An 11,063-nucleotide genomic window follows, 5' to 3' on the forward strand; every position below is an offset into this window, starting at 1 on the left:
AGTGTCTGGCCATATATCTCCCTGCACTGCATCTGATTTGCCATTTACTTCTCCATTCCCCAACCTTCTGTAGCCTCTTTATCTCCGAGAAGGACTTACTGCTCTTTTCGCACTGAAAAATCTGCATGTGGTGAGTGGTTTCATAGCAAAGTCTCCCATATCGAGCTGACTACCACACATCTTCACTTGCACCCGCCCAACTCTTGCCCATTTCTTAACTCCCCATACCGGTCATCTGCTCTCCACGTTCTGTTCAGCGTCAGTGTGTGGATCAGAAAAGTGTACTATCACTCTCCGTCCACAAATGCTACCTGACCCGCTGTCCACTGTTTCTTCAGCGAGCCGTTATTTGTCAAAGCTGGCGAGGAGAAGCCAGGAGAAATGGGTTGAGAGGGTTAATATATCTGTCATGATGGAATGGCGGATAGATGAGATGAGGCGAATAGCCTAATTCAAATCCTATATCTTGTGGCGTTGTGGCCAAATTTGATGAGGGACTAATGGTGAATATTGCTTTTCATGCCCCAACATACCAACCTGTCTGGCGCCTCTGAGACAAAAGTTGGAGGTTCAGAAATTTTAAAGTGATCGTTTCAAAGATGGTCTCCCAGATAAACACCTCGCTACGAGGATGGGATTCGAACCCACGCGTCCAAAGCACAATGGATCAATAGTCCATCGCCTTATCCTCTCGACCACCTTGTCTGTTCTTCGTGCTCTTGTGATTATTGTTCTGAATTTCTTCAACACGTACAAACACGCTGAATGAACTCAGCATGTCGGGTAGCATCGGGTGAAAAGCGACAACTGTCATCACTCCTCTCTCATGTTCCAACTTCACTCCCTCTGAACGCACTGCCCTCCACTCTCTCCGCACTAATCCTAACCTCACCAACAAACCTGCAGACAAAGGTGGTGCCGTAGTAGTTGGCGGACGGACTACTACCTCACTGTGGCCAAACGGCAGCTCTCTGACACCTCCTCGTACTTACCCCAGGAACAGAACCTCACCAAAGAACATCAAACCATTGTCTACTCATTTCAACGGATGCTGCCCGACCTGCTGAATTCATCCAGCTTGTTTGTACGTGTTGATTTGACCACAGCATCTGTAGTGTACTTTGTTTGTACTATCTCTTTCCGTCTACAAATGCTGCCTGACCCGCTGTCCACTGTTTCTGCAGTTATTCGTTATTTGTTCTGTATGAACAAGGAGAACATGACTTTGAAAAAAAATATCGCAGTTGCAGTCTCAATAAAGCTGGAAATAACTTGCGAGGTCTTACAGACAATAACTTTCAATGGATACAGTGTAGATTTGATCTTCTTCACTCCTCACTGTACCTCAAACCACTCAGAGATGCTGTCTCTCTGTAGAAAAGGGTAACCATACATTTCCCATATTGGACTCTGGTCCTACTCACTCAGTTTGCTAACATCACCTTGACTCATCTGCCCGGGGTCATCTCTGCTCAAATCTCAGTAAGTATTGTCAGGTCCGGTCGGGGTTATTGCCGTGTGCAGAGGGACGGTGAGGAACAGGTACAATGAAACACTTGCAGCGTCATTGCAGGCTCGAAAAGACAGACAGTACGCAGAACATAAATTGTACAATTCTGCATCATTAACAAAAGATAGATATAAATCTTGTGCCAGTTTCAGTCTTCGAAATGATTCCTCAGGCAAACTGATAACAAAGATTTCGATCTATTATATCCACGAGGTAGCATGCAGACCCAAGAAAGGCCTGTTTATTCATTTTCTTTAAACAGACAGGCAACAGAAAGAAGGGAGAGTCTCTAGTCCTCTTCAGCCAGCCCTGGCATTCAATAGGATCAGGCTGGCCCAGAATTTTTCTCAATCCTCCTCCGCCCAAAACTGCAGTTGCCGGTCAAAAGTCGGCCGCTGTCCTCCACTAAATCTTCAACCGTCTCCCCCGGTGAGAGGAGATATACTTCTGTCGCCCGCCTTTATTTCGACGCCGTGACAGCGCCCGCAGCAGCGATCAGAAGCATATGGATATGAATGTTATATAATGGGAAATTGTTCTGAGTTTTGCTCAGTATTGACGGGACTTTGGGGAGGCAGAAGCAGTCAGGGTCTATGGGAGGGAACAGCTCTTGGGTGAAAACCTTTTTGCAATTGGATAACACATTGGATTGACATCTGCATAAACGAATGGGAGCTATGTAGGTTGCACGTCATTTGACGAGATTGGTTGATGTCAGACAATTACACCACGTCAGTGACAATTGGCGCGGGTGATCTTGACGGAAGGTCAGCGAACCGATTTGTCTATGGCAATAGGCGGGGTCGCTCGGTAGACCAGAGAGCAATGCGGAGTTTGTACAGTGAGTGATATGAAACGGCGAAAGCTTTTCGCGTTCAGAGACCATGTTGCCCACTTCAGTGAATCAGTCACAATCTCAATCTCCCCTCTTCCAGCCGCAGCTGAAAAACATTTCTTATCGGATATGTAAATATTTTTATCAGTGGAAAATTCAAGTGTTTTCAGCTAACTGAAATTTCACATGGTGGTCGTGTCTTAGTGGAGCACTGAACCAAAGTCCAGGAGCAGATTTGTTTAAAAAATCGGTTCTCCTTCATGGCATATTACCTGTTCGCCCCGACATTTCAGCAACAGTTTACACCCACTCCCTTACGCTCCACCCGAGCTGTCTAGTAAAAGAAAATATATAAATGTCCCACCACATTCACGCGCAGTCCTTTCACTAAACACGAATATTGATAGATAAGCGTTCGCTTCAACTTGTGAGGAAAGTGTGGGAGTGAGGAGATCTGGAGAGAGAGAGAGAGAGAGAGAGAGAGAGAGAGAGAGAGAGAGAGAGAGAGAGAGAGAGAGAGAGAGAGAGAAGGAGCGGGACATGGAAGTGAGGCAGGGAAGAGAGTCACATCGTAGCAGGACAAGCGAGATAAACGGGGAGTTTGATAGGCAGTTCAAGAGAGAGCGTTACACGGCAGCTTACCAATTTCATGTTCACTTTCGGCCACTGTTTTCCTTACAGTGTTTTCTTGACCACATTCAACAGAGGGAGCACTCTGTACTGCTTGATGCCATTCTCCGTTACTTCAATTATAAATGCAATTAACATTATTTTAGTGTCATTAATTCTTAAAACTCCAATGTTAGTTTTGATTTGGATGCAAGGGTTCTGCCTCGAGCGATAAATCGTCCGCTGTCTAACTTAAGGAAGTACGTTGGTGAACGAAGCGAGGCGCTCTGCATCCGTACAGTTGTACAACACACCGGCACCAATCGCCCTGTTTCTACTCACAATCTATTCATAGACACCCGGTTGCAAAGTAAAAATATTGTAGATAAATAAACTGCATTGGCCTGTCGATTTGGTTAGTTTCCACCTGTTTTCACCCATCAGCACGTACATTTTTCATTGCGCTTGTGTGTACATATAGATGTTCGCATAAATATAAATTTGAGTTCATTTTGAGGTCATCACCAATTACGTATAATGTATGATCCCGTCGGTTAGATCCGTCACCAGATACAGATGAATAGAATCACTGTCGGTTATTTTCCCGTAGTAGAAATTCAAGACGTCGACCAGCATATGTGGGTGTGTGGGTTTGTGGTGGAAGAAATTTTCAAACTTTTGCGTTGAAATGCTGAATCAGGGCCTTCTAATCTGGTACATATTCTCAGCTAAAAATGCTGCGAGAATTGAACTGACAGAAATCTTGGATGTCAACTCCACAAATTCTCGAATCTCCTCAGCCGAAGGAACAGGATTTATTGAAGAACGTGTTACCGGTTCCAGATCTGTGCTGGATACGGTACCAGAACTCAATACCTCGAAATCCATGTCGTTAATGAAAATCGAATCGGGAAAGTACCGCGTTGAACAGAGAATTAGAATCAGGTTTATTATCACCGGCAAGTGACGGGAAATGTGTTAACTTAGCTGCAGCAATTCAATGCAATACATAATCTAGCAGAGTGAGAAAATAATAATAATAACAACAAATGAAATAAAACATAATAATAAATACAGAAGAAAATCAATTACCTCTATTGAATAGATTATGAAAAATATGCAAAAACAGAAATACTGTATATTAATAAAGTGAGGTCGTGACCAAAACTTCAAAGTCCATTCGTGATTCTTATTGCAGAGGGGAGGAAGCTGTTCCTGAACCGCTGAAAGAGCGTTTCTGTCTCATAACCTTAGACACCCAGGTTCAAACCTGATATCCGGTGCCATCTGTGTCAACGTTGCTCCTTTGCAGACTGTAGGAATTTTTATCGGCAGTGTCATGACGGTCTATTATCGTCCCTCATTAATGAGCTGTCCTTACTGTGTCAGGCTGATGACGTGACGTAGCCGGACAGCGGGTTGCAAGGAGAATATTTAGGCTGCAATTGGGTCTTTCAGTGAGGGCGCAAACTGGACAAAAGTGTTTGTTGCTGGAATGTGTGAGGTCATGTACTTCGTTGAGATTGGTATTAAATAAAGGACGATCTGTTGGGGTGAGACTGTCAAAGGAAACTGTTCACGAAAGAGAGATGGCGAGCCGATGGGTGGATCAGGTATTTTGGAAGGCCACTGCAGATTGTAGTTCATTGCAACTCGATTGGAAATTAGAAATAGAGGAAACATTGTGATACATCTGTACAGGTTTCTGAGGTTGGCTCTGATGCGGTGACGGTAATTTCACTCCCCATATATGCTGAAGGGGACAGTAGCACTGGAGAAGCTCGGAACAATTGAACTGACTCACCTCCGGTGATGAATTTACATCCTCTGACGAACAACTGAAGTTAAAACTGTTCACTACAGGATATAGAATATAATGACCTCCGGTGGTCTCTGCCACAACTACAATAACACAGGAATCGAGTGAGATTAGAATCTGACAGAGGATGAAAATACGTCGCCATGCGAATCGTAGAGCGAAAGGACGATGTCCACTTCTTGACACTGACGCTGAAATATCCGTTCTCCGGGTTTGATTCTTTTAGTTTAACAAGACAGTAAAATTCCGCACTGCAGAGAGTTTAAGCTGCTTCCAGGGGATTGATCAGAGTCGGAATAGAAATTAACATTGCACAATGAGTACAAATGTATTGTATTGAATTGTATTGAAGAGTGTAAAAATACGCAGTTCTCAACTGAACACAGAGGGTGCTGCGCTCAGACAGCATCAAGGGTGTTAAATTTTATTGGCAGTGGGATTGCTGGTGTGAGCGCTGCGAGCAGGGTTCGAATCTGCGCGGGGAATCCCCATTGGATTTCAAGTCCAACGCCTTAACCACTCGGCCATCGCAGCTAAAGAATGTTCAGCATCGCATCAATGTTCAGCACCCACCGTAGCACTGCCCCTGAAGTGAGGGTTTTACTTGATTTCTGTTTAGCAATGGAAAAGGTGAATCATTATTCCAACACGAATAGTATAATTGGACAGCTCTGGAATTTGTTTCAACACCGTTAGGTCAGAACGGGAGTATGGAGGGGTAACACTGCCGTCAGTATCATAAATGAAGGAGATTTCCAGTATTAGGGATAAAGAACAGGATCGGAATTTGGTCTATAATGACGAACATATGTCAACATTACATTGTCGTTTTATATTCTAATCCTCCTGGACTGAATTTTAACAATGCATTTGCCTTCCTTTACCACTGACTAGGCCTAGAAGTAAACATTTCGGTAATATTGCACAAGGTCTCTTTGCAACTCTGAATTCTGAAGCCTTCCCCATGTAGAGAATTTTTTAATCCTTTCTTCCAATGTGCATCACCGTACCACACGATGATCTATTTGACAAATCTTCTTGACAAATCTTTCTCCTCAACTGTCTTTGATCTTCAATGTGCTTTGAATCTTTTGAGTTTTTGAACACGTTGAAGTAAGGCTATATTTCTTAAATTTTCCTTTCTTTAGCCTAACTTCCTTCAGAGTGGATCTATTCTAGAATATCAAGTCAAGTTACTTCTTAATTGTCATTTCGACAATAACTGCTGGTACAATTCATAGTAAAAACGAGACAACGTTTTTCAGGACCATGGTGTTACAAGACACAGTACAAAAACTAGACAAGTCTACGTAAAAAACAACACAGAAAAACAATCTACACTAGACTACAGACCTACCCAGGGCTGCATAAAGTGCACAAAACAGTGCAGGCATTACAATAAATAATAAACAAGACAATAGGGCAGTAAGGCGTCAGTCCAGGTTCTACGTATTGAGGAGTCTGATAGCTTGGGGGAAGAAACTGTTACATAGTCTGGTCGTGAGAGCGCAAATGCTTAGGTGCCTTTTCACAGATGGCGGGTGGGAGAAGAGTTCGTATGAAGGGGGTGTGTGGTCCTTCATAATGCTGTTTGCTTTGCCGGTGCAGCGAGTGATGTAAATGTCCGTAATGGCGGGAGGAGAGACCCCGATGATCTTCTTAGCTGACCACTCTATCCGCTGCGGGGACTTGCGGGCTGAGGTGCTGCAATTTTCGAACCAGGCCGTGATGCAGCTGCTCAGAATGCTCTCAATGCAACCACTGTAGAATGTGATGAGGATGGGGGAAGCTGTACGAAGCTGGCTGGAGTTAGGAGTTAATGCTTTGGCTCTTGGAACGGTCACTCATGCCAAACAAGTCAAATGGAAGACGGCAGATGGAGACTGTCCACCGGCCCTAGAGTTTAGGGGGCTTACCTCAGAGATAACAAGCTGAACTGGTCAAAGAAAACTTCAATGAAACGAAAATCAAGAGTCCGTCTACATATGTATCTGTCGATATTTCTGAATCGCTACCCGGGACTTGGCAGGCAATTGCGCAAACCGAGCGGAAGCTACTGACACGATGAATGAATCCCTGAACGTCGCCGACTGACAGGGATGGAGGGTCTTCATTGCTGCCCCGAAAGGCCAGAGACTGGCAGTAAGTTATGAAATCAGTCAGCTCCGCCCTGGGGACAAGCCTTCGTTGTGACCAGGTCATCTTCAGTGAGCGGTGCTTCAGAAAGGCGGCGAACGTCATTAAGGACTTCATCAACCTGGGCATGCCTCTTCTCACTGTTACCGTCAGGAAGGAGATACAGAAGCCTAAAGCCAAACACTCAGCGATTCAGGAACCAATTCTTCCCCTCTGCCATCCAGTGTCTAAATGGACATTGAACCCATGAACACTACCTCACTCTTTTATCTCTTTTGCTCTATTTTTAATTTAACAATTTAATATACATATATTTACTCTAATTCAATATTTGATTGATTTTTATTTCTATATTTCTCACGTATTGATTGTACTGCTGCCGTTAATTTAACAGTTTTCTCGATAAATGTTCCAGATATTAAACCCGAATCTGATTCTGATTCTGAAGTAAGTCACATCCGTAAGACAGATGCTGGTGTAGTTCGGAACTGAGACTCTCAATCCGGATCAGCAGAAAATGAGTTCAGTGGGAAGATTCCAGCTCTCGAAATCCCAAGCGTTTGGCACAACAACGTGACCGGAGTGAGCAGTTTCGCTTGTCACCTAATTTCTGCCCGCACCGATTCGAAACCCTATGAAATGTATAAGCCGATATTGTATGCAATGTTTATTCTATCCTATGAGATATATAAACCGATATTGTATACAAGTTAGAGGCACTTGTGTCCTGGTCTGGAAAAGGGAAGTGGTTAAACTATGTAAGTTCACTTGCCAGTTTCTCGTTCTTTGGCATTAATGTCTACAGCGCTCATGAACATGCAGACCCATCGTTTTCCAAAATCTGCTGCGCTGTTACCATTTTACACGTATTTCCACAACAGAGTTCAACAGCAGCACAGTCTCCCAACTCCTACACTGATCTCCTGAGGCCAGCGCGCCGAACACCTTTCCCACAGTCTCTCTGCACATGAGACGGGTTTCAGCAAACTATGCCCTTTTACCTCACTCTCTCCCTGCTGATTGGCACTCTCCGGTGCTCTATCATTCCTCGAATAAATACTCAGCTGGTTTGACATTCCAAAATGTGACACTTCAAACTTACCTGCCTTGAAAAGTATTTCCAATTCCTTCTTGTGTTTCTGTTTGATATTGCCAATTATCCAGAGAGTCAATGCAAAAGTCGTGAAGCAAATCGCTGATAATTTCCAATAGCGGGCTCGTCCGGGATTTGAACCCGGGACCTCTCGCATGTGCTATTCCACCCGAAGCGAGAATCATACCACTAGACCAACGAGCCCGCATTCGCAGATTGCGTCACAACTGAACTCCGAAGCCATTTAAATTTAATTGGTGGAAAACCCATTGTCCTTTCCGTTGTTGAGAGGAGAGTCTGATGTCGAAATGTGCTGAGCCCGTATTCCTTTGAGATTACAAGTATATTCGTAACTTGATTCAGTCTAAATAAGAATATAACTGACCCTGATGTATTGCACGTCAGAATACATTTGCCAATGGAAAGGAGCCAATCAAAGTACACTAGTTCAAAACGCAAATTCCAAGCATAGTTTTTTCACATAAGGTGATGCTTCTCAGAAATTTCCTGTCCCGGCGGCAGGTGGACGGTGCATAATTAGAATTATTCAGGCGCGTATACAGAAGTATTTTGTTCCATGAACAGCGGAGGCGTTTGATAAACGGCACACAATAAGAACTTTATTCAGGACAAATTTTCACACGTCGATGCTGTCTGGTCCGCTGAGTTCCTCCAGCATGTTGTGTGTGTTTCGCAAGTTCGTCTAACATTCTGCTGATTATCCTTTCACTGACAAGCATTGTTCCGTCACGTGACCTTCGAACTCATGTCACGTCACCTTCCGAATTTACTATCTGCATTTACCTCTTTTCGGTGTACTCACAAGAGGATTCCAATTCGAACTGTAAAATCTACCATCCACATTCTCACATTCCACAACATCACCGATGACATCACCATGTTGCTGTTTGGGTAAAAACTGGTATGGAGATGGAATGAGACAGTGTGCGTAAAGGATGATTCATATCTTGCTGACAGCCGAGGGGAAAAGGAGAAGATGGTGAAGGGCAACAGGATATGGATATTTTCTCAATGACAGAAACTTTCCTTCAACAAAACTGGGTGTAGAATGAAGAAAACAAAGAACGAAAGGGAGGAAGAATGCCGAATTGTCATGGACGGGACTGGAAACTACCTCTCCAGTGGAAACTGCGACCTTAACACAAAAACTTAGGCCACTAATCTATCCTGGCCGTGTGGATGATCTTGTGGTTAATTTCACTACTTCAGCCAAGCAAAGGATTAATGCGCTTTCAAGTTTCCGGGGATGAGGTCGGAGAAAAGAAACTCTTTTTCAGCTTGCTGCTACTGTTTAGAGGGAGGTGTTTGTTTTTCAGAGAAGCTCAGAATAGAATTAAATAGACGGTGCGAACAGATAAGATTAGTCTAGTTTACGATTGTGGTCAGAGAGGACAAGATGTTTTGAAAGGTCCTGCCGACGGTGTTTACCACTGTTTTAGTCAAGATGACTACTGCCGACGGTGTTGACGGTGTTAACTAGTTTTCCGCAATTAGTTCCGCCTATAGTGTAAACGTCGGATACATTGTGTTTATTTATAATACGCTCAACAAAGTGATACTTCTCAGAGTTTCACTGTGGGACTGGGCAAGATATGGGACAACACAGCGTCCGTACACCTCAGACTGAACTGTGACGTCTCCAACCCTATCAGTCTGTCATCGCCCATCATTCTTCCATCAAGGGTGCCACGCTTCCGGTTTCTCTCCTCGTCACTCTCCTTCTACACGTATCCCCCTCCTGTCTCAGGCCCCGTACTTGTCACTCGCTCCTTCTCAATCTCTCCCTCTCTCCCGTCTTTCTCCCAGTCTCTCTCTTTCTTCCGGCGCTTCTCTCTTTCGCTCCCCGTGTCTCTCCCCATCTCTGCAAGACTCTCGTCCACTAGTCTCTCTTTTCTCCTAGTCTCTTTCCTCTGCCCCCTCACTCACTCTATAACTCTATCACCCACTCCCAGTCTCTCTCCAACCAACCTTCCTCCGCCAAAGTCTTTCTAACCATTATCCTGTTGCAGAAGCCATCCTCTTTTCATCTTCACTTTTGTTACAGACGGGGTGATGTTTGCTTCCAGAATTTGCAGGTATTTAATTGAATTCGTTCTTCCCTTCAGGCAGAGGGAAATGTTTCCTGTGCCACTTGCCTACAACACAAGCCTAAAGCGTGATCGGTCCACCCCTGTGCTCATGAAATTCTGCACCCAAACATACCTTTGCTCATTGAGAGCAAGAAAATCTACTTTAACGTCATCAGTCCACAGGACTTGTTTCCAAAATGCTTCAGGCTTGTTTAGATGTTCCTTTGCAAACTTCTGATGCTGAATTTTGTGACGAGGACGCAGGAAAAGTTTTCTTCTGATGACTCTTCCATAAAGGTCGCTGAATTTTGTGACGAGGACGCAGGAAAAGTTTTCTTCTGATGACTCTTCCATAAAGGCCATATTTGTGCAGTTGTCACTGCACAGTAGAACAGCCACCACCACTCCAGAGTCTGCTAAATACAGGAGGGGGCGGGACTCTCTCCCATTCCCAGTCCGGCGCAATCGTAGCTGGTGGGGTTTCTCTCCCCGGAGAGTGAGGTGCTGCTGCTCGCTTGCGAGGCGTTTCGAGTCGATAGGCTCTTCAGACCGAAGGGGCTGTGGAATGATGGGCGAAAGTTGGGGACTTTCCTCGTCTCTGTGGGTCTGATCTATGGGGGAGCGGCGACCCGGTAGCTGGAAGCTCCGTAGTTCCGGCACTGGTGGGTTTGTTCGTGCTCCTAGGCTCGGGGATTCCACGGTCCTGAGGTCAAAGGAAGGGTGTTGCGAGAGCGCGGAAATACCGGGTTACGCCTCTAGTGGGAGCTCTTAGATGTTTTTAATTTACTGTAGTTCTATACATCAATTTAACTACTTATGCAGTAATAAAAAAAGAACTCTTTAGAAAATATAATAAAACTAATATTTCATCGTGCTTCAGTCTGAAATGAATTGAAATTAACTTGATTTCTTATATCCTTCACATACATGAGTAAAAATCTTCATGTCACGTCTCTATCTAAATGTGCAAT

At 44.4% G+C, this 11,063-nt stretch overlaps 3 non-coding genes across 3 annotated transcripts; all 3 read right to left on the reverse strand.

Moving 5' to 3' along the window:
- Positions 1 to 621: 621 nt before the first annotated feature.
- trnan-auu (transfer RNA asparagine (anticodon AUU)) lies at positions 622 to 705 on the reverse strand. The gene has a single exon. It is a non-coding gene; the product is annotated as a tRNA-Asn (tRNA).
- Positions 706 to 5,225: 4,520 nt separating this feature from the next.
- On the reverse strand, positions 5,226 to 5,307 carry trnas-uga (transfer RNA serine (anticodon UGA)). The gene has a single exon. It is a non-coding gene; the product is annotated as a tRNA-Ser (tRNA).
- Positions 5,308 to 8,122: 2,815 nt separating this feature from the next.
- On the reverse strand, positions 8,123 to 8,206 carry trnap-cgg (transfer RNA proline (anticodon CGG)). Its single transcript is given in 2 exon segments — positions 8,123 to 8,158; positions 8,171 to 8,206. It is a non-coding gene; the product is annotated as a tRNA-Pro (tRNA).
- Positions 8,207 to 11,063: the final 2,857 nt, after the last annotated feature.

This window comes from Hypanus sabinus, unplaced genomic scaffold (assembly GCF_030144855.1).
Source record: "Hypanus sabinus isolate sHypSab1 unplaced genomic scaffold, sHypSab1.hap1 scaffold_61, whole genome shotgun sequence".
Lineage (NCBI taxonomy): Eukaryota > Metazoa > Chordata > Chondrichthyes > Myliobatiformes > Dasyatidae > Hypanus > Hypanus sabinus.